The sequence below is a fragment of the Phyllobates terribilis genome, unplaced genomic scaffold (assembly GCF_046119375.1).
Source record: "Phyllobates terribilis strain yellow unplaced genomic scaffold, ASM4611937v1 Scaffold_99__1_contigs__length_5935540, whole genome shotgun sequence".
NCBI lineage: Eukaryota > Metazoa > Chordata > Amphibia > Anura > Dendrobatidae > Phyllobates > Phyllobates terribilis.
In genome coordinates, this window is record NW_027362859.1 from 4,632,298 (window position 1) to 4,638,681 (window position 6,384).

Consider the following 6,384-nt stretch of genomic DNA (forward strand, 5'->3'; position numbering starts at 1 on the left):
ACTCACCTCTCCTGCCGGCGTCCAGCGATGTCTGTGGCGACTTCCGGATGTTGCCATGACAACCCGATGTCGTCATGACAACATCCGGGTCACCAGGAGGCAGGACGTTACTTTGGTCATGCGCAGTGCGCGACCAAAGTAATGTCTCCCCTGTGTGCAGCGCTGACAGGCTGCATGACAAAGGGAGCTGCTGCTCTCTATGCCATGCAGCCGATCAGGCTGCAAAAAGTGAAAGTCCCATAGTGGGACAATGTGTAAAAGTAAAAAAAAAAGGTAGAAAAGTAAAAAATAAAAAAAATTGTAAAAATATAAAAAAAATAATCCCCTAAAAATATATTGAACCCATAATATTTATTTATTATGAAAAAAAAAAAAAACCAATAAAAGTACACATATTTGGTATCGCCGCGTCCGGAACGACCTGACCTATAAAACTGTCCCACTAGTTAACCCCTTTAGTGAACACGGTAAAAAAAAAAAAACCGAAGCAAAAAAACAATGCTTTATCATCATACCGCCAAACAAAAAATGGAATAACACGCGATCAAAAAGACGAATGTAAATAAAAATGGTACCGCTAAAAACGTCATCTTGTCCCGCAAAAAACAAGCCACAATACAGCTCCATCAGCCGAAAAATAAAAAAGTTATAGCTCTCAGAATAAAGCGATGCAAACAAATAATTTTTTCTATAAAATCGTTTTTGTGTAAAAGCGCCAAAACATAAAAAACTATATAAATGCGATACCGCTGTAAATGCACTGACCCGAAGAATAACGCTGCATTATCAATTTTACCACATGCAGAACGGCATAAAAAAAAAGCAAAAAAACAATTCCTGAATTGTTGTTTTTTTTTATTCTGCCTCCCAAAAATCAGAATAGAAAGCGATCAAAAAATGTCATGTGCCCGAAAATGGTACCAATAAAAACGTCAACTAGTCCCGCAAAAAAAAAGCCATCACATGACTGTCGGCCAAAATATGGAAAAATTATAGCTCTCAAAATATGGTGATGCCAACACTAGTCTTTGCAAAAAAAGTGTCTTTTAGTGTGTGACAGCTGTCAGTCATAAAAACCCGCTATGAATCTGATATTGCTGTAATCGCACCGACCCGAAGAATAAAGTCGTCTAATCACTTATACCGCACGAGGAATGGTGTAAAAAAATAAACTCTAGGGTTAGGATGGGCTAGGGTTAGGGTTGGGGCTAGGGTTGGGGTTTTTTCAAAAGTAAAGAAAAAAAAAATGATGACAACATAGTTGTTGACAGTTGTTTTGAGGAGCCCATGATGCCACTCTTCAGAGGAGATTCAAACATGAGAACAACTTGCAAGTGGCCACTTTAAGTAGCTTTTCTCATGATTGCATACACCTGGCTATGAAGTTCAAAGCTAAATGAGGTTACAAAACCAAAAAAAGTGCTTTAGTACGTCAGTAAAAAGTAGGTAGGAGTATTTAAAACAAGAAAATAAGGGTGCCCATACTTATGCACCTGTCAAATTTGTTTGAATGCAGATTGCACATTTTCTGTTAGTACAATAAACCTCATTTCAAGGCAGAAACATTACTGTGTCCAACAGTTATTACATATATCAAACTGAAATAGCTGTTGCAAAAACACCAATTTTTATAAAACATTAAGCTTAAGATTAATAGGGGTGCCCAAACTTTTTCATATAACTGTATATTTATCTATAACACCCCAAATTAACTTAGGAATAATCTTAAGGACCATAATCTTTCCACTTGACGAGATAATGCAGACCTGACCCACCTGGAACCAAGAATTCGCCTTACTTCATACTCCCAATACCCTTCCAAATCCACCTCAATTATGTCTTGAGGTCCCCTCAAATTTTTTTAAAAGAGAAGAATCGAAAGAATTATTGGTTTTCCAGGCAATAGGAAGTTGCAACTTAACTGTCACAGAATTTAAAATTGTAATAATTTTATAAGGACCTACAATTTTAGGTGCAAACTTTCTATATGTGATCTTTAAGCGCAGATTTTTTGAGAACAACCACACAAAATCCCCCACCCTAAAGACAGCAGCCTTCCTACATCTGCGGTTAGCAACTCTTTTCGCCCAATCACTATCTACCAAAAGATACATTTCGACCTCCCTCCAATCCTTAAAGAGGTTGTCCACTACTATTAACAATGCCCCCATGGATTTAAATTGTGCCAACAAGTTTTTTTTGTAAATACCTTGCTTGTTCTTTATTGCCTGTGAGCGGCGCTATTGCTAGCCGCTCACCAGCCATCACGTGACCCCGGCTGCAGCCGGCTCCGGTATCCGCTGATGTCACGTCAAGTTCCGGCTGCAGTCAGGCGTGAGCAAGTGACGCACTCCTCCTTGAGTGATGGGCTGTGGTCGGGGTTTCACCGCACATCACAGCCCAGATCCACCGTGCGCTTTCCTTCTCTGCTTTAGTTGGGAAAGAGCAATAAAAAATTGAATTGCACTCGGACCAATGTTAATGAATGAATGACATCTCATCTGCAATTTTTTTTCTGAGCTGAAATCGGGCTGATTCACAGCATGCTGCGATTTGCCGCGTATCTCAGACGAGACTCGCCAATGCAAGTCAATGAGTGCGTGAAAAAAAACGCACGCACAGCACTCGGACCATGCGAGTGGCATCCAATTTTCACGCACCCGTCTCTTTAAAAGCTGGCAATTAATCAGCCGCATACAGTTACAATACATCGGTGCCCAACAATTTAGAATAGAAAGAATAGCTATACACATAGAATAGATAGAAAGGTGTCAGTCATGTATATAATTAGTACAGTGACTGTGTTGGTTACTGTACTTGTCATTTATTGTTAAATTAAAGGATTTATTAAAAAAAAATTGGTGTGGGGTCCCCCGTAATTTTATAGTCTAGCAGAGGTTAAGCAGACGGCTGGGGCAGATTTTTGAAGCCAGGGAAAAGTGTAATACCCACGGAGCTTCCCAGGCTACTAATATCAGCCCCCCAGCTGAATACTTAGCCTTTACAGGCTATTAAAATGGGGGACCCCCCAAAAAAATTGACGTTGGGTCCCCCTATTTAACAGCTAGCAAAGGCTATGCAGACAGTTGGGGACTATATTTGGCCTAGGAAGGGGCCATGAATATTGGCCCCCTCCGAGGCTAGAGACAGCAGCCCTCAGCCGCCCCAGAAGTGGCGCATCAATAGGATGCATCAATTCTGGCTCTTCCCACTGCCCTGTAGTGGTGGCAGTGGGGTTATAGGGTTGGGGTTGATGTCAGCTTATAAGGTCAGCTGACATCAAGCCCGGTTAGTAATGGAGAGGCGTCTATAAGACGCCCCCATTAATAACACCGTGGTGAAAGTGATATGTGAAATAACTACAACACCATGAATAAAATATTTTATTTGAAATAAACACAGAGACCTTTTATTGTTCTAAATTAAACCCTACTTACCGTAACGCCCATTCCAGATGAAGCCAATGTCCCCTGCAACAAAAGTTAAATAATAAAGCAACCTCATCTTTACCTAACTAGAAACACTAGTGATCTTAGGCCACGGTCCCACTATCAGTATTTGGTCAGTATTCGGTCAGTATTTTTTCTCAGGAGTGGGAGCCAAAAGCAGGTGAGGAACAATCAGAGAAAAGGTATAATAGAAACGAGTCACCAATTCTGCATTTATCCCCCATTCCTGAGAAAAAATACTGACTGAATACTGATAGTGGGACTGGGGCATTAGAATAAAAAACTTCATTGTATTGACATCAGGGGTATAGATTTGAGTAACTAACTCAAAACCAACGAGGAATAAAGTGCAGATTTTTGGGGGCACATGATACAATATATACAATTGAAATCAGAAGTTTACATACACTATATAAAAAGACACATCTACATGTTTTTCTCAATATCTGACATGAAATCATAATAAATCTTTCCCTTTTTAGGTCAATTAGAATTACCATCATTTTTTATATTTGCCAAATGCCAGAATAATGAGAGAGAATGTTTTTAAGGCATTTTTATTACTTACTGCAAAGTCAAAAGTTTACATACATTTCATTAGTATTTGGTACCATAGACCTTAAACTGAATGACATGGGTCAATCGTTTGGGATCTCCTTCCACAAGCTTCTCACAATAGTTGGTCGGAATTTGGGCCCATTCCTCCTAACAAAACTGGTGTAACTAATCCAGGTTTGTAGGTCGCCTTGATGCCACCTGCCTTTTCAGCTTTGCCCATAAATTTTCAATAGGATGGAGATCAGGGCTTTGTGATGGCCACTCCAAAACATTGACTTTGTTATCCTTAAGCCACTTTGTTACCATTTTGGCAATATGCTTCGGGTTATTGTCCATTTGGAAGACCCATTTCCGCCCAAGCTTTAACTTCCTGACTTATGTCTTGAGATGTTGCTTCAGTATTTCCACATAATCTTCTTTGCTAATGATGCCATCTATTTTGTGAAGTGTACCAGTCCCTCCTTCAGCAAAACCCCACAACATGATGCTGCCCCCCTATGTTTCACAGTTGGGATAGTGTTCTTAGGCTTCCAAGCTTCTCCCTTTTTCCTCCCAATGTAACAATAGTCATTATGCCCAAAAAGTTGAATTTTAGTTTCATCAGACCACAGGACGTCTCCAAAAATTAAGGTCCTTTTTCCTGTGTGCATTTGCAAACATTAATCTGGCTTTTTTATGTTTCTTTTGGAGTAATGGCATCTTCCTGGCAGAGTGGCCTTTCAGCCCATGTTGATATAGTACTCGTTTCACTGTGAATATTGACACAATCTTACCAGCATCCGCCATCATCTTCACAAGGTCTTTTGCTTTGGTCCTTGGGTTGATATGTACATGTCGGACCAAAGCACGTTCATCTCTGGGACACAGAACCCGTCTCCTTTCTGAGCGGTATGATGGCTGGACATTCCCATCTTGTTTGTTCTTGTGTATAATTGTTTGTACAGATGAACGAGGCACCTTCAGCTATCTTGAAATTGTACCCAAGGATGTGCCAGACAAGTGCAAGTCCACAATTCTCTTTCTGGTATCTTGGCTAATTTCTTTAGACTTGACCATGATACTGCACAAATAAGCAGTATGTTTCAGGTGTGCATTAAAATACATCCACAGGTGTGTCTCAGAAGCTTTCAAACACATGACATCATCATATAGGCAGTCCAGAATTGTTTAAAGGCATAGTAATCTTAGTGTATGTAAACTTTTGACTTTGCAGTAAGTAATAAAAATGCCTTAAAACATTCTCTCTCTCTCTCATTATTCTGGCATTTGGCAAATATTAAAAAATATGGTAATCCTAATTGACCTAAAACGGGAAAGGTTTATTCTAAATTCATGTCAGATATTGAGATAAACATGTATTTTTATACAGTGTATGTAAACTTCTGGTCTCAACTGTATATATTTACTTAAGTATAAGAAATGCCTAGTGGCATAAAGTAACCACACCGATCAAAGGGAAAAAACATGCTTTTCGCACCGAGCTTTGTCAATGGGTGATGGTGGACTGAACAACCAGGCTATTTACACATGTAGAAGCCAATCAAAACAGTTGTAACACAGGTGGATTCCTGTGCATACAAAATGAATGGGACATCATCGAAGAAGCGGTAGTGGCTTCAGACGCTATCCTCAGATGGCCCACCCACTGAAAACAAGGTGCAGGAGACACCTGTATTCCCATAGGAGTCACCATACTGGTAAGCACAAGATAGATGATGTGATAGCCATGTGGTCAGTAATGTGACCAACACATGGCTAGAAGAGATCATCCCACTGCTAACACGCAAGACCAATGATGCCGTGGTCATGTGACCAATAACGCGACCAACACATGAGCGGAAGCAGTTATCTCACCGCTGATGCACCAATACTGAAAGTGTTGATGTATTCGCCACTTAAAAGAAATCACATGATAATGAGTAATGTGGGGGCAGAATGGGAAGTGATGTACAATCACATCATTATAATCATGGTCATGTGGCTGGGCGGAAAAGGTTATATGAATGGCAGTCACATGATCGGCGCGTCACAATACAGATGGACAATGACACAAAACATAGTGTGAAAGGAACCCAGGAGTTTTTTACTGTAAGAAATGGAATATTCTGCAATGGCTGCATCAGTCACCAGATCTCAACCCCATCGATCTGCATTTCACAGACTGATCACAAAACTTAAGGGAGAAAGACCCACAAACAAGCAACAACTGAAGTCACCGCAGTAAAGGCGGCAAAGCCTCACAAAGGAGGAAACCCAGCGCTTTAGCTCCCAACCGTCCCGCATATTGTGGGACCGTCCTAATTTTAAGACTCTGTCATGCAGTCGTCCCAGTCAGGACCTTACTTCTTCCACGCAGTGAGAAGCAGACAATATCCCG